This window comes from Falco cherrug, chromosome 1 (genome assembly GCF_023634085.1).
Source record: "Falco cherrug isolate bFalChe1 chromosome 1, bFalChe1.pri, whole genome shotgun sequence".
In the NCBI taxonomy this organism is placed as follows: domain Eukaryota; kingdom Metazoa; phylum Chordata; class Aves; order Falconiformes; family Falconidae; genus Falco; species Falco cherrug.
In genome coordinates, this window is record NC_073697.1 from 125,127,325 (window position 1) to 125,153,146 (window position 25,822).

General features: G+C 41.2%; 1 protein-coding gene across 3 annotated transcripts in view; it reads left to right on the top strand.

The window, feature by feature from the left end:
* Window positions 1–24,291: 24,291 nt before the first annotated feature.
* Window positions 24,292–25,822, top strand: part of KCNJ16 (potassium inwardly rectifying channel subfamily J member 16) — a 36,418-nt gene continuing 34,887 nt past the window's right edge. For all 3 annotated transcript variants that reach the window (XM_027815966.2, XM_027815965.2, XM_027815968.2), the window contains exons 1-2: window positions 24,292–24,461; window positions 24,543–24,612. The gene's annotated coding sequence lies outside the window, so the exon portion shown is untranslated. The remainder of the gene's footprint in view (window positions 24,462–24,542; window positions 24,613–25,822) is intronic.

Consider the following 25,822-nt stretch of genomic DNA (forward strand, 5'->3'; position numbering starts at 1 on the left):
AATGAGACTGGCCATCCTCCCCAGCAGTCAGTGGGAACGGGTCACTCACTTGTGCAGTATAGTGACACTAAGCGACTAGTTTGCTTAACTTAGAGGTATCCACATCACAGGGTATTTAGGTAGTAGAAATGGGATACCCTTTCAGTTTTCTGTGGGATCTATGCAACATTTAATCAATTATCGTGTCTTCATTGTTGTATGCTCGTAAACATACTCATCTTCTTCATCTGAAATTAATGCTGGAAGCAGAAAGACAAGAATCCTCATGATGTCCCAGGTTTCTGTACTGGTTTCTGCAAGGGAGAACCTTTACAAGAGATCAGTTCTGTTTCACATTTTGGCTTGTGCAGCACCCTTTCATCCAGTAGACAGCGGGACGTTAGCAGTTTGATGACGAGGGAAAAAGGGCTTTGATAAACACCAAACCCCGTCATTATCTCATTTTGGTGCACTCCACATTTTTTCCTAAACAAATTCCATGGAAAACTCTTGTAGGAAACCATAACTTGCTACAACTGAGAACCCACAGATTGATTTTTTTTTTCCCCTTTTCTTAATATGCGAATGCAGGGATAAAATTACTTCATTGAGAAATACGTGCCATGAAAAAGAATAGAGGGTAAAAAACATTGAAAGAATTACCCCAAATCTAACAATGTCTAAATCAATTTTTCTGGGGAATAAAAGTTCTGTCTTAAAGCTCTCCTATGCCACAGTGCATAGCAAAAATACTTGAAATGGATGTGCTGAGACCACTATTTATACCAGTGAGCAATTATTCATCATTACTTCTTTCCATTCTTTTATCTGGTCCCAGCGATGATGATGCTTCAAACTGAACATATTTGATAATCATTAAGATATTTATTTACAGAAAACTTGGAAAATATGCCAGTATGATTAGTAAAGGAATCATTAAGCTGATCTTTAAAACTCCTAACCAAGACAGTAAACCTGAAGTTTAAATGAAATCAGTGTTATTCATATCAAGTTCAACCTGGGACCTAGAAATGCCTGAAGATCAACTTAAAAGCTTTACATTTACTACAATTCTCGTGTCAGTATATTTTATATATTTTATAGTGTTACCTGAGAGTGACTCAAGCTCACTCACATATCACTCGGTTCTCTTGTTGATGTGTACTGATCCGCTCCTCTGATGAACTGTTCACCTCCAGTGTTGGCCAACCATAATAGCATGGTGTTTGATACTGTGGAAACACACACAAATTACAACCCAACAACCACCACGATGCTGGCTTTACTTCTGTGGAGGGTAACAAATATAGGTCTCTTTTCTTAAGAAAATCAACGCTTTGTCATTTTTTGGACTACTATTGTACAGGATGTCTATCAACTTGGAAACTGCTCTATGGAAATCATTAGAAAATGCCAACTTTCCATGTTATAAGTTCCCTGATAGACATTTCACTGAAATGTGTCTGAAGTTCAGGACAACAAACACAGATAGCAAAAAAAGACACCCACTCCCAAACTAGCCAATTACAGGGCCAACTCCTGGCATTTAAAAATGCCACATTTAGGCTCTTGCGATGGTCTTCCTGATTCCCATCGAGGTGCTGGGCATTGTAGGTAGAAGTGGGCTTAGGCTCCTTTTGGAGCTCTCCCAAAGTTCCCCCTATTGTAGAGGAGCAGCAAAGGTTTCAGAGACATGGGATGCTCATTTAGCATGTCACGGCCCTTTCCACCCTAGTGGCTCCTGTGGCCTTCTGTCAGCTGAAAGCTGTATTAAAAAGCAGTCCCACAGACGTCACAGCAACTGGTTATCATTAAAAGCAGCTAAGCAAGAAAAGCACTTTGCAAACATGCAGGGGAGCAAGAAGACTGTTATGAAGCTGTTTGGAAAGCTTTTCCCTTGTATCAGATAATAGCCTGGTTTATTGAAACATCAATAATCACTTATTGATTGCCCAGCTCCTATGATTTCTTTATATTTACAGTGTATACTCCTTGTTATCCCTTCTTAGGTCAGTACTACTCAGACTGGCATTGCTGGCATTTGCTGAGCCTGGAGTTCTGCACCAAGGTATCCATCCACAAGATGACAAGAGCACTAATACTCCTTTGCGGCTCCTCTTTTCACCTCCCCATTTAAAAACACTCACACAGGGTTTTAGATATTACTTCAGCCCTACCACAAGATGGCAAATCCTTGGAAACAGAAGTGCATACCAGCTGTATGCAGAAAGTCAATAGTCAATGGTGCACCTGGATATACAGTATAGTTTCCTGTGGGCCCACTAACATATGGTGTTGTGAGTTGCAAATGACTTCCTCTCCTCGCTTCTTATATGAATTCTTGATATGGTGTCAGAAATAGAACAGCTTTAACTGATTTAATTCTTTGTTGTGCCTAAAGAGTTACTTCGGGAATGGCAATGAGCAAAAATCCCACTCCCTAAAGCAATGTAAATCCATGTCTATAAGCAGACTCTAGCATTTTTGGAGTCCACACACAAACTCCTTGCTGAAGTTCATACCAGAAACCAGGGCTGATACGGTTGTTACAAAAGCTCTGGTGCTTCAACAGCCGCAGCAGCTGCAGGCTCCTTGGCCAGTGCTGTTCCTCGTGAATTCTGAACTGTGCACAAGCTGCAATTTGCCATGCAGAGGACAAGGAAGGACCGAGCAGGGACTGTCTCACTTGTCATCAAACATTGAATTCACATGGCGTCATTACTGTTCCAGTCATGAATCTTTTTGGCAAGCATTCTCCTTCAGCTTTGCCATGTTCATGTAACAGGCAGGCAAACCAAAACGTGTTTCATTTGCTATTTAATATTCACTTAAAGAAAAAGGACTTTGCTGTAGAACTGATTTTGTCTAAACTGCTTTTGGTGAGCAATCATGTTTTTAACTTTTTTCTTGTTGATGTAAAAACAAGTGTCTGTCTCGCTGAAAAATTGGGAATTTTTACTGGAGACTTTGGGCAAAAAACAAAAATATTTTGGCCTCAAACCAAAAACTTTAAGCTTAAAATGGCAAACCTCTCATTTTCAGCCGAACAATGAAAACGTTGGTTTTGGCTGGACATTTTTGGTTTTTCAACAGAAGTGATTTTTTTTCTCAGTCAAAAATTTTCCATGAGGTGAGGAATAAACATTACGGGTAAAAGCCTGGTGCAACTGGAAGAAGGAGTAAAGAGAGAGATAAGGAATAAAAACAGTTTATCACAACCATCATGAAGCTACTGTTACCAAGGTCTGCTACAAGCCACTGTACCAATCCGGTAAAAAAACCCTGAAACCTATAGCCTGGTATATTTATAGCATGATTCATGGTCACTGAATGTTCTATAAACAAATTTATGGAACTGTTTTTCTCTTGCTCGTTTCCTTTTTTAGAATATTATCACCAGGAGAAGCACTTGCAGACTATTTCTACCTGGACAGAGTTTTCATCGCTGTCCTGATGATCTCAGTTGCTATAGGGGCAATAAAAAGTCCCAGGCACTTGTGAGTGACCTTATTAATTCATAAAAATCAGGAGTGCTATGCAGGCACCCAGCAGGCAGAGATGCCTTGCTACTTTGTTCCCAACACCTGCACACAGTCTGTGTCTGTAGGGACAAGGGGTGTTGTTTAGAGATGGCCATTTCAGACCAAGATGTGAGCTATCCAAGCACCAAATAAGACACGCACAGATTGCCCCACGTAACTCTTAATCACCACATGGGCTTGGTCGGTCAGTTACTCTTGCAGTGTTAATTGCATCCTCCTCCATTGCGGTGACATGGCATGTATCAATAGGGAATGGATTGAGCAATCACTGCAAAAGGGGCAAGATGGGAAAAGCTGGGATGTGGGAGAATATGGATCCTCCAGGTTAGCAGAGGGAGAAATGAAAAGAAGTTCTGCAGCCAAGAGCTGGCCTGTAGTGAAGTTCTTACTGATGGTGCACACCTGGTTTTTTTAGGGTTTAATTTTCTGCCTAATATTTGGCTCTGAAATGCATGTTTCAGCATAGCATGAGTGCTGGGCTAAAGAGTAAATTGGGCAGTGTCAAGAGAAGAGTGTTTGTAGAGGAATGAAGGCAGTGGGTTGATTTGCATTGATAATACACAGCTGTGGCCTTGCTACGAAGGCAGTGGGTTGATTGACATGGATGATGTGGAGCTGTAGCTTGTTCCTGCTAAGTGGTTAAATAGCCCTGAGGACTGGGGGAGCAGGAGCAGTGTGGTCTGGTGTTCTGTTGCCTCTGGAGGAAGGAGGGAAACAACCCAGACAGTAGGTTGTTGTAGCCTACTTGTTTGTGCTGCAACAATTGGTGCCCTGTGTGAGGCTGAGTTGGACTCTGACTACAACTGGTGCCCAATGTAGCTGAGGCAAGTGGGAGAACCTGTGACTCATAGCAGACTGTGAGAGGTGAGCTATTGACAACTAATTGATATGGGTGTATTGCAATATTTGTTGTCCATCTTAACTCAAATGGCAACTTTTGGTGCCCAGTGTAGATGGGGACTAATTCATATGGGTGCAGAAGAAGAAAAATTGGTAACAGTGCTTATAGCTATATTTGAAAAAAGAAGCATAAAGTATAACAAGAAGGCAATAAGAACTTTGCTAGGATGGTGTGAAGTAAATGATGTGCTAGTTAGACTGAAAAATGTCTCTGGCATTCAGACATGGCAAAATGCTGGAAAACTACTTTTTGAGGCTGCCTTGAGGGGGGATAAAAGTGTTCCCTTGAGTTACGGTGCATGTCCTGGTGTTCTCCTTTTCTTTTTCCATGTCTTCAGGAAATATTGTGTCACTCATGATAGTGCTGCTGTCTGCATTGTACATGTAAGTCTGCTACATGGGAGAGCAAAGGTGAAGTAAACTGCCAAGAACTGATGCTCTCACCTCTTAGTTTTCGTGCAGAATCCATGGTCAGAGACAATTTTTTAATCACTGTTATAATGTTTCCCAACCAATTCATAAAGCGGCTTTCAGGACATGACGCAAAACAGCAGTTTAAAGCCATAGATCCTTCTAGTTAATCTAAAAGATTAAGCACCTCAGCCACTGGAGAGTGCTCCTTGGAAGTACAGTATTATGGCCCTGGATAAATCTGGTTTTATAATCCTGCTTAGTCTACACTGATCTGGATAAATAGAGACCCATCGTTTGAGAATGAAGCTCAGAAAAGCATGATTTAGGCAAAGGGAAGGAAAATAGAAACACATATTTTCAACGGGGACAGGAAGGTGGCATAGGATGTTAAATCATGTTAGGGACAAAATATAATCCCCAGTTGCCCTTTACAATGGAGCTTCACAGAGTTGCCTTGCTATTAAAGTCCCTCCCAGCTGATCAGCCTGGGGGGGAAGGCTGTGTAGGGTGAGGATGATGAGCAGGGAAAGCTCAGGCAGCTGTGCTGGAAGCAGTGGCACCTCCAGCCAGCTCAGGTGCAGCTGCCATCCCCAGGGACACTGGGTGAGTGTCACTCGGAGACACAGCATGGGTCTTGAATATGCACAAATGCTGCTGAGCTCAAGGAGCCCTAGGGCAGCCAAGGCATGGGAAAAGGCATTTTCTGAAGGGAAAAATAAATGGTACTTATCTACCCTCCTCACCTTGGGGAAATTCGAACCAAGAACAGAAGTAAACATGTACACAAATCTGTTGATTACCGGGAAGCTTAGTTTACCTATCAGCACTGAAACATGGGTACAATTTATTTCTAGCAGAAATTTCTCGTGAGAACTCGGCTACTAAATCCAAGGCACCCCCCTCGCTGCTCTGATAACAGCCTTTAGCAACCCACAGCAGTGACTTTTTTTTTTTTTTTCCTGTGGTAGCAGTATTTGTCCTTCACTGCAGGCTGCACTGTGGCGAGGGAGCACACCTTGTAGGCACAACGACAGTGTGTTGTTGGGGAGGTGGCACTGCCTAATGGATGGAGCACTGGATGTGAAGGCAAGGAGACCTTGATTATTTTTTTCTTCCACTGTGTGAGCAGATGTAATGGCTCATGGATGTAGTTAAGGCAGTTTTTTCTCTTTTTTCGTCATCATTTCTGACACATGGAAGTTTGAAGTGTTGTCTATATTCTGCACTAAGAAACACTATTCTGCCAGTGCCTCACTTCAGTAAAGTTTTTAGATTCAGCTGCAGCCAGCTCAAGCTTAAAGTGCATGAGATCATTCATTACATCACCAGCTTATCTACAGGGTTACTAAAGCACTGATCAGATGTCTGAAGATCTGGAATTATTTGTCACAACTAAGGATCTTAGAAAATACTTTTTTAGCACTTGTACAGGGAACACTGCCTGTACAAATATTTCTGAACAATATTTGAAATTAGTGCTGAATATATCTTTAAATCTACTATTTTCTGTTATTTCTGAAGGAAAAATAATCTTTGTGTATCTGAAGATGTGCAGCTACAACATAAGTTACTAACCTAATACACAAATTACTGGGCAAAATTCCCTTGTCTATGGTTTGCAGATCATCAGATCAGCGGGTCACAATGGCTTTATATTCTGAAGAAGCTGTGAACAAACAAGCTGGGCACTGGATCTGCATATGCAAACAAACATTTTGCAGTTATCCCACAATGCAAAATGAATTTGAATCACAGATCTTTCTAATATATAGCCTTTGTCTATTTTGAATTGATGCAAAACTTGGCTGTGAAGACAGAGACTGGAAGTGCTGAATGTACAAAAGTTAGCTCCTACTCACCCTAAGTGATAATATTAGAATAGGTCTCCCACAAACTTTATGGCAGCAAATTTCAGAAAGAAAAGGAAGCTTTCAGAAAACAAAGAAACTCGTGAAACTCATTTCTGAGACATGGATTACTACTGCTATTAATATTATCTAGTGCCTATAAGCTGCTGTGATGAATAAGGACTCTTCTTACGCCTTGTACAAATGAAAGGATAAGAGATCATTGTCATCACAAATTTAGTGGATTAAAGAAAGTTATATGTGCATAATGAGTCTCTTCAAATAGAATTTTGGCACAATTTTTTAAAGCTAGCTAGAAACCACTGTATCACACATGAGTTGAGCTGACCACTGATTAATTTATATTGGAAAAAATCTCCCGTACATGACTCTTTTAACATGCTGGTAGGGTTCACGTTGAGGAACGGGAATTGTTCTATAGGAGCAGAACTCCCTGGTGTTACAGTGGGAACTTCATGGTGGTCCATCAGAAGGCAAGAGAAGAGCAAAGACTTCCAGATTTATAGGATGTTCGCTGTAAAGGAGCGTGCTTAAAAGATAATAGCACTGAAAAAGTTTCCAGCTTCCCTAGGAGCACTTTCTATAATGAGCATGTGTCAATTACAAGTATAAGATCATTTGGTTGTTTTGAAAAATGAGATTTAAATAAACAAAGCACTGTTTTTACCAGTAGAGAATTTGGCTCCCTCTCCCAAAGGAAGAGGCCATTTTTCCATTTATGTTTAGCAGAAAACAAAACCCCCAAAGCCTTAAAGGCCGGTAGGTACTAAACCAAATGAAAGCATAAGAACTGACTCCAAGCCAAAGTGAACATCCTGAGGTCTATTTTCCTGGATGGCCTTTGCACGCCATTCTGACTATGCATCTGATGCCAATGATTTAACATAGGCCTGTGCTGCCCTTTGTTTTACTACTCCAAGTAAGATGCTGCCTAGCATGCAAAGGACATATCTGCATGGTAACACACTTCTGGAAATTAGCAGTCTCTTGGTGCTTCTGGCTGACAACCCAGATTGTTGTATATATAGTGATTACCTGTGTGTCTTTTTGGCTCACAAAAACTACCATGGGACCATGACAAGGAAGGAAAACTCAAATTCCAAACATGCAGTTCAGAACATGTCATTAACCAAAAAACTTAGCTGTCACAGGAAACCTGGAGCCAATTTCTGTACTGATACCATCAGAGCTATGGTTGCAGAAAACTTTGGGATGTAGTTTTCCTTTTATTCCCCTCATAAAAAGTTTGTACCAACTATATAACAAAAAATGTCAAATCAGCACTGAAGTTCCCTCTTCTTTCTGCCCTGACACTCTTCCCTTTCCATTGCCTTAGAGGAAAACTATGTCACCATTTGTGTTAAAGGCGTGTGATCCAACTTAAGCAAAGGTTACACAAGCTAGTACAATTACTAGAGTCTCCATATTTTCCCAATAATGATTCTCACTCTAATTCAGAAGATATGCCCTGCCTGGGAAACAATGCGAGGTTGAATGAGGACAGAGCAAAGAATGACATGTCATAAAAGTCTGATGTTCCTGAGTGCCAGCAGAACCATTCCCTTCTGATGGGTGCTCTTGGGTAGCTAATTTGAGGCATTTGGAGCATTTGGTAGACAGCTGTTCTGCTCAGAGTGCAATGGCAAGCATTTTCAAGCTGAAACCACAAGAATGAACCGATGATGCCATTTGGAAGCCATGTTCAGAAAACTTACCTCCTCTGACTACGTTGCTGGTTTTTAGGAACAGAACGCAGCTTTTTACCCCCTCCCTTCCCTGCTGCTTTCCCTTTTGTACTTCTCTAAGCAACTGAACCTTGCCAGAGCTGCACGTACCGCAGGCGGTGCAGGCTGCCTCTGAAGGAAGATGGGAAGCAGGGCAGCTTCAGCCATCTTGGGTGGTGCCAGTGCTGGGACAGATGGAGTAAGAAGAGATCTCATTTTGCGACCACCTCCTCCTTCTGCGCTAGAGAACCTGCACCTAGGAGCAGTTAAAAGGGATCTTTTATTTCTTCGCTGAGGCACATGCACTTTGTCAGCACTTTGTACCGCCAGGCACTGACTTTCAGTGATGATTGTCCTACAGAAGGGGATAAGAGTCAGAGGTCTTTCTAAGGTCAATTGCTCTTGTTAACTGTTAACCTGTTTACTGTTAACTGTTTACCAATCTTCTCCTGACAGTGGATGCAAATCTACCTGAACTGCCACAAAGATATTCATTAAACCAATGAAGATTAAGGCTAGTGTAAAAGGTGGAAGGAGAGTGTTTCATTCAAAGGGTAACACATGAGACAGGAACACAACTATGAGGCTCCTTGGGATCAGCCTTTGAACTAATCTGATTGCAAATTTTTCATCAATGGTCTTGGGCATGTTCAAAAGTTGGGGTTGAAACATAGGTGCTGGAGGAGGGAAATACCAAAAGGAAAGAACCAGCAGTCCCAAGGGGCTGAGTAATGATAGTGAGATGGAAATTTAGCATCACATAGTGTCAAAGCATAAATGGCAATAGCAAGAATTTTTGCTACATATTCAGAATATAACACATAGGAAAAAAGGGGAAAGAGATGTCGTTATGAATAGAGGAAAAAGATTAATTCAGCCCTGGAATATATCAGAGGTGATATTCACGGAAGGAAGGTGTTACTGTTCTACTACTGTAGATTTTTTAACAGAAAGACGATGACTTTTTTAAAAAACTATAATAATTGCTTTCATATTCCGCATATTTCTTTTTATCTGTTGGAATGTAGCATCAAACATGAAATTGGCACTAAAAAGGGGATACATTGTTAGTTCTTTAACTATTGAAACATTTGAAATGCTTCTTTAGAAAGCATAAGAATGCACAACTGACTTCCAAAGAAGGATTCTTTTTTCTGGTATTTCTAGAATAATTTATGATTGAGTTTTACAGCATTAGTTTGATGAAACTCATTTTTCATCTTTACTTTCTTGATTTTTGTCTCTAAATACTTGTGCTGCTTTTCAGCGGTTATTATCAGTAAATAGAAGCATATTGAGTTCTTCCAAAAATTAGTAGTTTTTGAAGACAAAAGAGGGGGAACAATTCACTAGAATGATCTGATTCCGTCCCAGACTTACCAATCGTCTAGTCTGCTTACTGTTTTAAAAACTGTACCTTGTGTACTCCACGACAGCTGGTACCAGTGCAGCTCTTTAGAACTCCTCCTACAAATTTTTCACTCCCTTATCAAAAATAAAAGGAAAACAAACAGACATAGTATGTCTTTCAATTACAGTCTTTGAATACTGTGCTTGATTTGCTAAGTCACTTTGAATGGGAATGCTCACAGACAGGACAGCATGGCCACATAGACCACATGTTACAGGACCACTAGCCTTCTTCCTCCATCCCCCACAAACTATGCATGCACTCAGTGCCTGTCATTCTGTTTAATTGTCTCTGAAAGCATGCATATGCAAATTCATTATGATTATTATGTTTTTTATGCTGTCGCTGTTTCCATCCATTCCTGCACTTGAGACCAAATCCAAATTAGAGTGATGTTTAGCATGTGCATACTGTGCGTAGCCCACTTGCTTGCCTATTTTTCACTTCCTTTTCCCATCATTTTTAATGGGCCTTTAAGGACATATCTGTATTCCCGCAGTGTTATTTATGGTTCTGACATCATCCCTCAAGGTGAATAGTACTTTGCTGTAGAGTATTTACTCTTTTATAGTAAATCTGCCTGCTGCTTTCTATAAAAACAGGAAAACAGCTGCAATTTTTATAGGTGAGAACGAAGGTTTCTCTCTCTTTTTAACATACATTTCGTCATGGGGAAGTTAAAAGCAATCTTGGGAGAAGAAACACAAAGCATGAGTGTGGTCTTTAATGGCTGAATTTTATCTGTATTCCTTCAGCTGACGTTAAACAAAATGCATAAAGCCACACCAGATGTTTTTATTATCATTCATTACTTACATGAATGCAATATGGAAAAGCACAGTACAGAATACAGAAGAAAAAAGTGGCCTTGGCTCACGGGACCAGGTCTTCCTTTACAAATATCTTGTGAAGTAGTTAACTGTATGCACAATGTCTTTGGGTTAATCAGTGTTGAGTGAAAAAAAAAAAAAATCTATAAAGAAATACAGTCAAATTAAGAAATAGGCAAATGGCTGCTATTATCTGAAGTCCAGGAAGACCTGTTCTCATTTTATTGATAGTAAATTGTCTAATGGGCTTTAAATCACATTCATCTTGGCCAAAACATAGGGACGGATATTTCAAGTGCAAACCAGGAACCTAACAGGTTCTCACTTTGAAAGGATACATTCAGCTTCCTTCGAGATACCTTGAATATATAATGTTGATAGGAGAAAAAGCATGAGAGACCTTAGCTTCTGCTTTAATACTCGGGTAATTTGGGAAAGAGTGTCTTATTAATGACATATTTAGATAAGCATCTGCAGATAACATGTTGCAAGTTTGAGAGCTCTAACATGCACGAGAGAGGCTGAAGCAATCCAGGCCTGGGGGTCTGGGGAGATGAACTGGAAATACAAGAGCAACGAGTGAAAAAAATCATTAAAAGATATCAACAATCACAGATACTGAGAGTACGTTTACTATAGAGGCTGAGGAGGGTCAGGAGGTTTAATAACTTTCTACTTGTGCCTCAAGAGCCCTTTTGGTAGAGAGAGCTTGCAAATACCATGTAAAGTGTATTTCTAATTAGAAGCAACATAAAGTGTGATTATTTTCAGTTTGTTTTGGGGTGGGATCTTTGCCTCTTTTGTAACTGCAGTTTTAAAAGAAGTTGCTTATATTATTTGCACTTGCATCTGATCTGAACAAAGTGGTATCATTTAGTACACAGCACATCTTTCACTCCAACTGCCTCCAGGGCTTTATGCACTTAACGACACTTTCTGAACAGCTAGAAAGATCTTCTGAATGGCTGAGTAGGTCAGATGAAAAATTCTGAATATTATCATCCCTGGGATATGCCTTTGTATTGGCATTTTAAGGTGAGGGATTCTTATGAATTGAACCCTTTTGCTCATTGATGGGAGAACTCCATGTGCCAATCCATTCAGGTAAGTTTGTATATACCAATATATACATATATATATATATGTATATACCAATTTGGAGCAACAGGGAGTAAATCCAGGGCCAAACCAACAATCAACACTGTTTTGATGCAAAATATCTGCTCGCTTAAAGCTTAAGTGTTCCTAAATGAAGCATTGAAACCAAATTATCTTTGCCTATAGATTGCAACCTGTACAGGTGCTTCTGCCTCCTTGAAATTGATGTGAAACTTTGCGATTCTTGTCCTAAATGCCACTTACGGTGTTTGCCACGTGACACACAGCTCTACACATTAGCTTGTAGGACTCAAACTTTTAAGCCCCTGAGTCTTTCTGACTCGATTTCTCCTCTTAACATAGATAATACAGAATATTACAGTTGCACCAGAACAGTGCTGAACTTTAAGCTTCGACAGCAACTAGAGGCTTTATTTTGCTAATTGACTGGACAAACATTATTTCTGGGTCTTCAAGTAGCTTTTCCTATGAGCATCCTTCACCAGGCTAATGGGGATGTGTGAGTGCAAATCTGTTTAAATAAAGACAACTCATGGAAAACTTTCCTAAGGACATGCTGCCTCTCTTGATCAGCGGCTTGCTGATGTGTGCAGACTGGATACTGCCACCACAGCTTCCTAAGAACTTTAGAATTTGCTCTTTCCTTTTTTCCACTGTCAACTGGCCAAATATTTCAAACATTTTCCTTTAACAAATGTGTCCTTGTGGGGGAAAGTCCATTAGTAACAGAGTAGTTGCATCTTGTCAGGACCAGACTTTAATGGCTGTTTGAATTTTAACTATTATTTGCTAACTATTCCTGTTCAAGCCAACTAAGACCATAATAAAAGCCATTAAATACCAAGTAACTGGCCTCAGTGTAGCTGCAGGGTATAACACTGAATATGATCTGAATTTACCCACTGCAAAGCAAAGACTTTGACCCTCACAGACTTTTTGGAGAAGGAAACTCCGCCCCCCCCCCTCCCCCCCCCCCCCCCCCCCCCCCCCCCGGAAAAGAATTGCCTAGAAGAATATAAGTACTCTTCTTTGCGCCGGGGAAGGCCAAGCATAGTCTAAAGGTAACATGACACACTGTAATCTGTTTTCCTATTTACAGGATGAATGAAGACACTGTAAAATATCTGGCATTGATTTGCCAAAATATATGGGACAATGCAACCCAGTGTTTGAATCTGTGGAAAAGTACCCTGTGCAGGACAGAAAATAGGAAGCATTGCCCCACTGAAAGCAGGGGAACTGCCAGTGCTCCTGGATGAACAGGGCTGGTGAGTCAGACTGCACTCTGCATTCTTTCATCCTTTTCCTCCAACTGCTGCTTTCTGAGCACCAGAGAACCCTTATGGCGCATAAAACATCACTCTGGTAATCACTGCCCGGTGAAATAGTAGAGAATGGACAGAGGAACAGATAGAAGTGATAGGAATAGTAGTAGTTACCCACGGCCAGATGAAGCCCTGACTGTAATGTCAAAGAAAACACCAGCAAAAGGCCTCTAGAACGTCTTCCATGGGTCAAAGGGGTGAGGAGAGTACAGACCCTCTTCAACCATGGCCTTGCCCTGCTGTGACCAGAGACAGGAGGATGGCATAGGAGGGGGGACATGTCCATCTCCTGAGCCAGCATCTCAGTGAAGGCATTGCATCACAAATCCAGGGAAAATATAGCACAACCCCTCAAAAGATTTATCCAATACATTCTTAATGGGTTTTCTGCAAAGACCTGGGGACAAAAATTAATACTGGCAGCGTTTTCCTTACACAACAAATCTGATTAAGCCATTTAATGTAGCTAGAACTAATAAATCAAAATCTGTAAAAGCTAAAGAGAGAAGTTAAAGGCATGAGTCTTAATCTGAAGAATTTGCATCTTTAAATATAGATGTGAGGTAACAAACACAAGTAAAATAGTGCAAGAAAGGAGAAATGTAGGACAAAGGTGAAAATAATTAAAATTTCCTGGTTATTTACTTATGCCCCAATTGAAGTCTATTGAAGAAAACAGAAAGCCTCAGTGGGCTTTGGAATAGGCTGTTAAGACATTTGCACATCTTAAATGATTGCTGGATGTAACCAGTGCACTGAGGCTGGAGTACAGAATGGAGAATTAAAAATAAGCAACACATTAGCTCAAATGGGAACATAACAGAGATCTCACAAAGCAATTTTCCATGCAAAGCCCTTAACTCACAAAAACAACAACAAAAAAAGACCAGTCCAAAACAAAACCCATCCCTCACAAGTGATGTTCAAAACAATGCTTGGCAAGAAAGATGAGCTTTACACCATGTTCCAAATGCGAGCAAGCTCCACAGCTGGAGACACTAATCTGAAAATGTTCACTTCATGAACTGCTCACTGCAGGGGTCGGGAAGAAATGTATTTCCCTGAAGAACAATAACGTATTGGCAAGGTGTAGCGCAGAAATGTTTCACCTTTTTGAACTAGCAAGTGTTGCTGGTGGCTGGATAGCAGACTTGACAGACCATGAGGTATCATCTGTTGAGGCAGTATCAATGCAATATTGAAGGTGGCCCAGGAAAAAAGTTATTTAGCTGAAAGAGTTTTATACATAATCCTGCAGAAATAGCTTACTTGGGGCTTCACTGACAAGTAACCCAAAGCCAAGATGCCGACTTGCGATGTTTTACTCACTATCCTAAGTAAATCACAGCGCATTGTTTGCCTTTAAGGTGCTTAATTAAAAGCTAGCAGTGCATGGAGGAGCAAAGTAGAGTTCCCTTCTATGGATTAGCTTGCTTGTGCAGAATTGGCTCCCCCTTTCACTGAAAAGCATAATGATGTGTAATTTCACATGGCTGAAAAGCCCACACCAACATAGGTTAAGACAAACTGCTTGCAGAGTGCTTGAATCATCTCTGTGTTTAAGTGTTTGTGTTAGTTGTCACTCAGGCCCAGGAAAGCATTTAGAAAGCAGCTAATCACAGCTGTCCAGCAGTGGTTTTCACAGAATGATATTACAGTGCCTGAGTTACAAGGCTAATTTGCTTCTAAATACGTTTTCTCTTTATTAGAATCAGCTCAAGGGTTTGCATGGTTTCAGTGATGTTTAATGGGGATTAGTTTGAAGTGAAAATGTGTTTTCCATTTGTCTGAGAAAGACACAACAGGGAGCAGAGCCCTGGAGATTATTGAGAGCTTTGGGTGGTTCTGGGAGGCTAAAGGCCGAGTGACTTCAGATTTCAGTGGAGTGTAATAATCCCCTAGAAATGCACAGCCTGGTGTAGTCTTGTGCAATTATGGGGTGGAAATCGGAGTGCATTTCTGACCTGTGGATTATTCACTGTGTATCATTAACGCAGGTGTGACATGATCGTTAAGCAGTCAGGCAGTACCAGCTGCACCTGGAGCTACCTATAGAACCATCTCCACCCCCATTTTTTTCCCCGCTCTGTCAGGATGTGGTACCTCTTACTCAATTTAACAACAGTTTAACTATAAAGTAGCAAATAATGGAGCTGGTAAAGCTTATTCCCTGATTTCTGGCAATGAGTTAGTCATCTTGCCCACTTCAGGATATTTAGACACTTAATTAGTGGCACCAAGAATTGCTATTTCAGGGCTCAAAGAGGCTACGCTGTGCATTGTTTTTCTGTTCACTGGTGTCTGTGACATATGGTAGACTTAAATCTTTGTAATTATTAAATGAGTTGCTAACATAGGAACATAGTGGCTTGTTTCATATTACTTATTTTATTTATTCACTTATACTTACTTGGTTGCTAAAACAAATATTTTTCTTTGCTGCAGAGCATTGCTCTCTGGGTATTGCTGGAGGTACACGAAGGATGTTTAGCAGCCTAGTGTTTCTGCCTGCATCCATCTTGAATACCAGCTCCAGACGTCAACACCCTGAGTGACATCTCAAACATTTCTAATGTCACAGAGACATTACCGCAAGACAGATCTGAACTTTTCTGGAGAACCTTCACACTGTGATTGTGTAACACCTCATTGTCCTGAGAGAAAGGTTTTGCATGTACTGGGGATGCAGCATCCCTGCAGATTCTTAATCATCACCTGGATTTTTGCATTTGGAAAGCCAGATTACCCACAGTGCAAGGTATATAATAATATTGTTTCTATTGTTTCTTTCCTTCATCCCAACTATTTGCTAGCTGCATATCTTGGGACAGACTTGAATGCTGTTAGTGACCTTGTGAAAACACTGTCTTCATTATTAAAACCAGGTCATAAATACCCCAGGGCACAATGAAATGCCTCACCTGCAATTCTTCAAATAGTTTCCACTGCTATTAATTCTTTTAGGTGTATGAGGTCTCACACATGTCTGTTCACTAAATAGTTATCATCTGGAGGTAGCTGAATGTAACATTTTGGCATCAAATAGCCTGTATATAGAACACCTAGAAGTATTATTTGTGGATTTATCAATGTACCAAATTCTTGATTTCTTGGGATAGCTCATCTGGAGGGAGGAAACCCAGCTTCAGACAGGAAACTGAACTTTTCCAAAGTTCATTGGTGTTGGAGGTCAAGATTTAGTTCAGCTCATTACAGAGACAGATGTTAAATTCAGATTAAGATTTACATTTTAGGAAAGTTTAAGAGGTTTTGGGATCTGTGGTTTTGGCCTAACCCACTCTTTAATCAAAAACGACATCCCTGGGCAACAGGCTTCAGCTTTCTCATACCTCTCAGAAATATGTGTTCAAGACATACAGAAGCTATTCCAATCTCAGTGAGGAAACTCAGGTAATGCTTATTCCCGTAATACAGTTGAATAATCTCCTCCAGTTCACAAGAAAACTGTTTTTCCCACCCACATTTCATTTTTTGCCTCTGACCTTACAGCCTTGTGGGTGTGTTCTGTTTTGTTAAGAGAAACAGTTTAATTATGACTGTCAAGTCAAACGCATTTGGTTCCAAAGAAAAAATTAACTGAGGACTTTTCTAGTTTGTCAGTCATGACTTCCACTAAAGTGTGGTTACTATAAATGATACATTACAGATATGCTTTTAGACAATATTTTGGTTTGGGTTGGTTTTAATTGCTTTTATTAGAAACACCATGACCAAAGTGAAGTTAAATTTAGCAAATGGCTTCTTCAAGTCTCTGCAAGAAATTCTTGCATGCTCATTCAGTGACACAGGTCTTAGGTTTTGTATCCTCCACTTGAAGGTCTGAAAAAGTCTCAATATACCCTTTATGTGAAACATATGGGTATCAGGCTTGGCCCACACAAATACTTTGTCAGGTATTCCTGACAAACACAACTCTACGTGCTCTCATCTATGACATTTGCTGGCCTGGGAGAGGTACCTGAACGCCTTGCACAGAGCCAGGAATTCACTGCAGAGACAGGCACCAAGAGGCAGACTGCTGCAGAAAGCCAGCTTGTGAAGAGGTGGTAGCACTGCCTCAGCGCTGTGCTCCGCTCCAGCCGCCTCCCGGGCAGAGGAAAGTTGCTGGCCTGTGTTATATACTTGTTTTTTTTAAAAAAATAAAACCTTTAGATAACAGTCAGTTCACAAGATCGTATTACATTCACAGCTAAAATTTTGACTATCATGATGTATTATGTAAACTGAATTTATGAATACTATAAAAACGAATTTAGTTACTAAATGTTACCTCTTCAAAGCAGGTAAATATAATTTGCATTTTTATTTGTAGGTGAACAGCACAGTTGGATGCAGTCATGTGAAACCTGGAACTGACCCCAAGCTTCAGGCCTGCTTTTTGAGTCTCACATTACTCTGTATGGAGAAGGAATTTACTAATATATAGCATTTTCCATCCACTATATATGCCAAAGAATCAGAAAAGCAAGTTAAAAGAATACAGGTGAAAGGAAAAGGAAATATCTCGACAACAATTTGTAAAGTGATAGGGTATTTAGTTCTTGGTAATAGTATACAAAAATAATATCATCAGATTGGACAGCATTCAGGAGCGATCAGCAATGATGATTTTGAGCTGTGGACACGGATTCATGAAAGTAAAATAGCATTATTAGTTTGCATGCCTTGTTTTACCAAATGCAACGCCAGCATTGGAAAGGGACAGGTCAGTCGGGTATATATAACACAGCTATAACTAACAGGATGAAGTCAAGGAGACCAATGCCCTAGACAGCAGGGAAAACTTTCTGAAACTGCCATTTCTTAGGCTGCAACAGTCTGCAAAGAGAAATGATAAAGGCCACATCTCTCAGAATATTTGAAACGAGCTTAACCAAAGCACCAGTGACTGTAGCACAGAGTAGGGTCCTGGCTTGGCAGGGGAGCTGACAGGATTAGTGAAGAGGTCTTTCCTAGGCCTGCCGAGGGGCTGTTGTAGGGGTTCAGAGCTATTTTTGTCTTTTACGACAACTGTTTGATGAACAACTCTATTATTTCCCAGTTGTCAATGAATAAGAGGAAAGAGTTTCCTGCAGAGTAATATCTTTCTTCCAAGGTGAAGAATCAATTGGAGACAAATACCAATGTCACATTCCAGGGCTTCACTCCTTATTGTGCTTGGCATGTCGCTTCCTCCGTCCTAGACTGCAATTGGTCCATACCAGGACAGAACCAGCCTGTTCTGTCTAATACAATTTTATTGTGTTGCTTTTCAAAATAACAATTCCTACACTGGCACTTTGAAAGCCAGGAAGGCACACAGGCAAGAAAAAACATGCCTACAACTCATTAAGGCTACTAGAATAGTTGCATAAAAGCATCTGACAATGCAGCACAGTTTGTCATCGCAGTTTCATTCCACTAATTGTTCTTCTTTTTTTTTAATGAAGAACTATCACCCCAAAATAGACTGTTTCCGTAAGAAAACACAAAGATTAAATTGGAAATAAAAATCATTAAGTCTCATTAACTGTACAGTCACACCAACTTTTTTTTTTTCCGATGACCTTCTCAAATTCTTTTTTTCTCTCAGTTGTGCTTTCTTAAATCCTGCTGGAAAGGATGGAAGAGGATGAAGGGAAGTGGTCAAACCACCATGTTCTCTGGCGCTGTAATAGCGACAAGCTGACTGTATTCCGAGTTGTCGGTAATTCCTACGCCAGCTCAGCCCCTGCAAAAACCACCCCGTCACTGATGGTGTGCTGCTCGCTCTGTGCCTTTTCACTCCCCGGCTTCCAAAAAAACCCTAAAGAAAATCTGTCAGAACCTGGGCAGGGTTTTACTTTGCCGTAGGATGCCAGAGTTTCCCCCATCTCTGGTTATGGAAGTAAAGTGGTTTCTGCAGAGACTCGGAGGCCTCATGCCAGGTGACTTAACTCTCAGCGCAGGGTGGCAGCCCCTGCCTGGGCACCTGACAGCACCAATCTGCCACCTTCCTTAATTCTTTTACTTCTCCAGCAAGTAGGCCCTGCCATGGGGAAAGTTAAACTCTGGATAATTCAAAGCCTCCTGCTTTTGGCCCCTGCCTGAACTCTGCACTGCCCCGAACAGGGCTGGAGGCGACCGTGCGGCCCTATATATGGAGGCGATGGCGCCCAGATGGCTCCCAGCTGCTCCCTCAGGCCTGGCTTTGAAGCCCCGTCAAGCTGCCTGAGGGCTGCTCTGCCTCTCACACACCCTGCGCCTTCCATGTTTCTGTGAACTCTTCCCTGCTTTTCCCCTCAGTGCTTCCAGAGCCCCCAGCGCCTGCCCATGGCAGCCCCAGAGCCCCCTGCCCACTGCAGGGAGCCTACAGCCCAGACCCGCAGCCCCTCGGTGGCTCAGGAGCCCCCCATGGGGTGGCAGGGATGAGGGGGGATAAGGAGCCTCTTTGGTGAGAGAGGTGGGTGTTAGGCGCACCAGTGGGCTGTGTATGGTCAAGGTAGAGGGTAATGGGATGTAAAATACAAAATAACCGAATGCCTCCCATGGCCCCAGCGGGGATCGGTGCAGATGAGGCTTTCCTGAGGGACACTGCAGCAGCCTCCACGGAAAAGCATCCACTGGGAAAGCCTGTGCCCACGGGCAAGCTGTTCCAGGGCTGACTTAGCCTTAAGGGGTCAGGGTCCCTTTCAGAAAGCATTCAGCAAGAACAGTTGCATTTCTCCTGGCATTTTATTGATTGTATTTTTTTATTTTCCTGTCACAGCAGGTTCCAGTGCTGCCTTTCAAGGGCAGCCAGATTTCCAGTTCAGATACCTACCAGCTGAGGGGAGATGAATACTGGCCCAGAGACACAGAAGGGTGTGTGTGAGCTCCCATGAAACTGGGTCCTGCAGGACAGTGATGCTGTGCATCAGGAGGGTCTGCCATTTTACCCTAGAAATGCTGTAAAGCAAAGGAAGTAAGTGATTATCTTTTCCAGGCTTATTATTTCACTTAAAAATAATAAAAACCTGCTATATCTGCTTTTTGATCTCCCTCTTTCTCTGACAGCCTTGAAAGCCCAAGGAGAATGCTGTGTTTGAATGGGAGAAAATGTTTCTAAGATGGTTGCAAATGAACTCTTTAATACGGGGGGGGGGGGGGGGCGGGATGCGATGCACCTCCATTTAATTTCCTCTGTTTGCAGCAAGGTAACTCCATCCTTCTCTTGTTACATCCTGCAACAATAGAAGTTGCAGTCTATAATTTCTTCTTCTGTCCTTCTCCTAGAAAAGCAGGAAGGAACCTAACATGTCCTTGGCTCTTGCACAGGTTGATGAGGCAGAGCCACCCACACAAAGTTAAGAGCAGTTCCAGCCTGTGTAAGTCCCTTTAGCAACCACCACCCCAGAACAGCTTGAAAAAAAGGTGGGTCATTGCCAGGCACAGCCCATTACACACACTTAAAGGTTGGTGCATAGTCAGTGCACATTGATCCTTCAGGCACAAGCTCCTATTTAGGCCACGCATCTCCACAGCATCTGTACTTGCAGGCGGTGACAAACAAGCACCATCAGGCTGGTGATATTGACTGCCTTTGTGCTGTCCCATTCTGTGCACACTTTGTTTGCCTGTCTTGTTCTGCTAATGCTGAAAAGAATTCAATTTTAAAAGGGAAAAAATGGAAAAGAAAAGCATAGTGCCATTGAGTCCTAAGAGTGCCATTGAGTCCCTAACTCATTCCCCAGCTGTTTGCTCCGGGGCACTGGGGACTTATAAATAGCTGGAAGCAAGAGTGCGGAACAGTGGTATATACATTTTGTAAATGGAGCTCTGAGCAATGTCCTTGTTTCAGGATCAGTGAAGTCAATAATGGCTTAGAATCTACCTCCATGTGCAGGTTATTATAACATGGAATAATAATAAAAGTGTTCCTGGATTTTCACAAGTTCAAGACATAAAGAGAAGGGAAATTATATATCTACTCTGCCTTCCAGTCACTTTTTGTAGCTTTTATTGCAACTTTTCTCAGAGAAGAGAAGGAAGGAGCAATACTGGCAATCACTGGGTAAAGAAAAAAGGGAGAGGGGGGAAAAGAGAGACACAAAAGACTTGAGTCTAACTTCAGTTCTGTTGGCATCTTTCAGGTTTAAGAGTGCTGCAGTCAGTACTAATAACAATTTAAGCAAGTGGGCATCTGTTCCAGTGGCTTCCAATTATAGACAGCTTTGCAAACAAAGGGATTCGTGACAAAACCACTGTTGATTATCATGCACTATTAGCCAGTGCAAGCAGTGTTTCTTCATTATTACCAAGGAAAATGACTGTTAGTCATTCTATCAGAAAATTGGCAGCATGCATAGTAGTTGTTAGTAAATGTTAGATATATTATAGTTTGGAAAGAAAAAAGATATGATGGGGCCTTATGTAGTATGGAACTGGGCACAAGGATTTATGGATATAACTCCTGCGATTCCATTGAGGACTATCACAATAGCAGTCTCCTGAAACCAAGATTTGTGTGTGAGTAAAAAAATAAGTTAAGTGAAATTTCCCTGTTGGATTGTATTTTGTTTGATTGTTTTGTTGTTGTTGAGTGAAGTAGAATCATACTGATTGAAGTAATCTGTTGTCTCTGCACCCCAGTTTGCTAGCCATAACCATCTTACGGTTAAGGCTAATTATTCTAACTACAGGGTGGGATACATGGAGTTGTGGGACTGTAAGATATTTTTTGTTAATTGGGAGCTACATCCCTCCTAGAGAACAAGTATTTTTTGAGCCCACCTTCAGGTAGATGGCAAATATTTCCATCAGATGCATGACAGATGCCCTATCATTGCTGTAGCTAACCCCATCACTGGCACTGTTGGGTGTATTTTACCAGGAGCAGCTGCAAGATGGTCATGAAACTATTTGAACACTCGGAGTAATTTCTACAGCAGGTGATTGCCTTCACTCCTATTGTCTTCTAAGGAACTTCTGACTGGTAACTTGAGGATGCAGAGGATGCCAGTGGCAACTGACGTGAGGAAGGCAGTAAGAAAAAGAAGGACCATCTGAACAGATCAAGGCTAAAGAGAAATGCAGCTTGCCACAATCGTCAGGCTGGGCAAATGGTGATTGGTTCAAAGCAAGAAGAGCTGAGGCAAAAAAGCCAGTATATATGCAGCTGCTTCAGTTCCAAGTGGTGTGCTTCGCACATGCTACTGAAACTCCAGCTTGTGTGACAGGAACATTCATCTGCAGGCAAAGGGGACGTTGTATTATCTACTCCAGGACGATCTTGTTTTCATTTTTATCTTGCGTGTGTTGTCATCTCCTGCTTTGTAGTGCTACAGACTTGTCTTTGCTACAAGTATGAGGCTGCACTAAGCAGTGTGTGGTAATTAAGGCCTTTGAGAGTCATGCATATTTTAATTATTACTTGTTTTATTGTCAAAAGCTTGCCCACATGAGATGCAGTCTTGCATTCCATGTGGAACTGAAATAAGGGTCAACACATTCCTTTAGAACCCCAAATATTAAACAGACATTAATTTGTTTTGAGCTTTGCACATTTTAGATGAGCATAAATCAAGATGTATAACGGTGAAAAAATTTCCTCCATATGTTGGAAAGTTGAACCGAGGCACTAACTCTAAGTGACAAGAAGTGGTGGCTGCAACAGAAAATGATTAAATGATTTGTTTAGCATTTATGTAATGTATGAATGCACCTTGTCTGTGTTAAAGCAAAGTAATGATTGGTTTTCCACCAGCAAGGGCTGTGCATTTTAGTTGTATTCCCTTTTGGGATTCTGAAGTTCTCAGGTTCTGGCTTACACAACAGCAAAGTCTAAACGCAGACCGGTTTTTCATCCATGAAATGGAAGTTAAATAATGCTTGACTGAAGTAGACAAAACAAGAAGATACGTAGACTAACTGGAAACATCAAGATTTGAAAATTACCTGATAGGAAAAGGGAAGGGAGGGGGATCAAAGACGTCCCAGGGAATGAAAAATTCCTCCACAGCACTTCCTGTTCTCTCTGTTATGCTAACCAAGGTAGGATTAGGTTTCAGCTGCCAAAAGAAATAACATTTGTAGATTTTTTTTGGTCTGGGGAAGTGGGATAGAAAGATTTAAGACAGCTTTTTCCAAACTATTTGCTTTTTGTCAAGCAGTCAAGTCTAGTTATTGTTATTAATTTGTATTACAGAGCTACCAAAGTGAGCCTGGATTTCCATTGTATTAGGTGCTGTACAAATATCCAGTCAGAGACTGGTCTTACCTTGAAGAGCCCGCAGTCCAAAGAGACCAGACAAAGGACATTTTGCCCTAGGTTGTATAGCTGCTTAGCAGTTAAGCTAGGAATTATACTCATCTCTCCTGAGTCGTGGCCTGGTACCTCAGCTACTGGAGTACAGTTCTGGAGAACAGAGCCATCATTAAAAGAAATGAGCTTGCCTTCTTGTATCCAAATACAATATAGGGGAGATTGATTCAGCAAAACCAAGATTAATGAGAGTTAGCATAACCTTCTCCTGTTGATGGCTGGCTGCATGAGCTGGAGAAGTTGAGAATGCACCAACTCATTCCTCTGCATGGTCCTTAAGGTTTGCTGTTGGTTTTGTTTTCTGTTATAGGTTCATTTCATATTTAAGGTTCAGAAATGGACAGGGTTTCTGAGCAGGGATTGCATACTGGTCTGACCTTGCACAGTATAGAACCATACCTAGAAATTCAGGTGGCCTCAATTAATCTGTAAGTGTACAAATTAATCTTCAAATGCCTTAATGAACAGCCTGAACATAATGTTGTGGAAAGTGAAAAGCAGGAGGTAGTACACTTTCTGAAGGGTCCCAAAGCAGCAGAACTTCTGACTCAGGGCAAAGGCTGCACTCCAGCTTCACCTTTTCCCAGGTATCTGCCTAGCAGGTACTGACATGTAATGCTGCCTGCTCTGTGACTCCGATAGAAAAGGAGATTGCACTTCTTGTGTGCACTGGAAGTCTTTACCTTAGCCTCATGCTAATACAGAAACAAAAGGTTTTCTGTAGAAAAAAAATCTGAATAAATAAAATAGAATGTAAGTATAAACTTGATCCTGTTTATTCTGAAGTTGTATATCAGCAGGTAATTCCAAATCTGATCCCGTGTGTAAATATTTGAAGTACCATTTGAATTGTGAAGGTCTTTTCTTACATGGGTGAATTTCCTGCTTCTTGTTTTTTTGAATCCTAACCTGGATGTGCACAGGTGACTTCAGCTTTCTGCTGCAGGTGCCTGCGCGGCAGACCGGGAAGCGGCTGGGCTAGCAGCAGATTGGCCCTCGCCTGCTTCTCAAGATGCCAGCGCTTAGCAAAGCAGACCCTCTGAGTTTGCTCACAAGAACAAACTGGAGTAAATATTTAACTTGAGTCTTTGGAGTCTACGGCTTGTACCTTTTTTTATTATTAACCCAGCCCCTGTTTTCCTTTACAGTTGCCCAGCTGCTAGCACACAAGAAACAAAGGACCCTTGAAATAACTTCCTCATGGAGGCATAAGTGAAGGTAAAGTACCTTTTGTATTGTTTCCATACCTATACATGGGAAAGTGGTTGCACATTTCTGTGTTTAGCATTTCGATTAGGACAGAACACCCTTACAATAGCAAGCATTGTTTAATTGTGTTTTTTAAACTACATTGCTAGGCGCATCCCGCTAATTTCATCCTAATTTGGCACAAGCCGAAAAAGCATCTATATATATACAGTATGCACAATGAATTTGTTCAGACATTCACATACCCACCAATACACACAAACTGCTTTCCATCACTTTTTTCTTCACACCAATGGACTTCTCTTCGTAACTATTGGTTTTCTCCTAACTTTTTTCTGTACTTCTCAAGTCTGAGAAGGTCTGCCTCTTATTCTCCCTGTGAAGAGGCATGACTGCACTATGAAGTTCTGAATTTACATCACTTCTTTCACTAAGCTCACACAAACCAGCTGTACCATTTGTTTTGCATTCATCCTTCACCCTTGATTTTTTTCTCTGCTCTTGGGTAAGCTGGGAATTCTAGAAGAAATCTTCTTGGTGAGGTAGGCACACATCAACACAGTAGAGAAATGACTAGGACACTTGTCTCACAATTGTTCTGCCTACTATGTCAATATGGTGTGAGTAATTGCTTTAAAATAATGTTAAATACCTATGTATGCTATGTGGTGACTCAAAATTGGTTTGCAGAGTGAAGGATTCACTTGTTCAAATATTTATTTGCTATGACATAAATTTACATGGAAAACGCTATAACAAAACTTTAGCCAAAGTAATGCATCAAAGGAAATTTGAGTGAAGATACGGAGTGGAAGTTAAAACAAGTTCTTAAAGACATTAAAAAACTGGATGTTCATTGTGGTTTATAATTACATATTAGAAAAACATTACACATTTTCAGAAACAATAACATTTTAATAGAAATGAGGTTTGCGAACTTAAGTAAAAGAGGAACAAATTTTTTCCTGTTTCCAGCTGCTCAGAATACCATTTTATTCCATGAGTAAATCCTGTAAGTCAGCTGTGATCTCTCTCTAGGCAGACAATGCCTCAGCCCCAACACATTCTTTATGAAGACCAGGTGCAATCTCCTCTCTGCACTTCTGCGTGTGTGCTACCTTGTTAGGATGAGCATGTCCAAAACTATTGAGTGCTGCTGGAGAGGAGATTTCCGAATGCACTGCACCTACACTGTTTGCATTTTTATTTTTATGCGAGC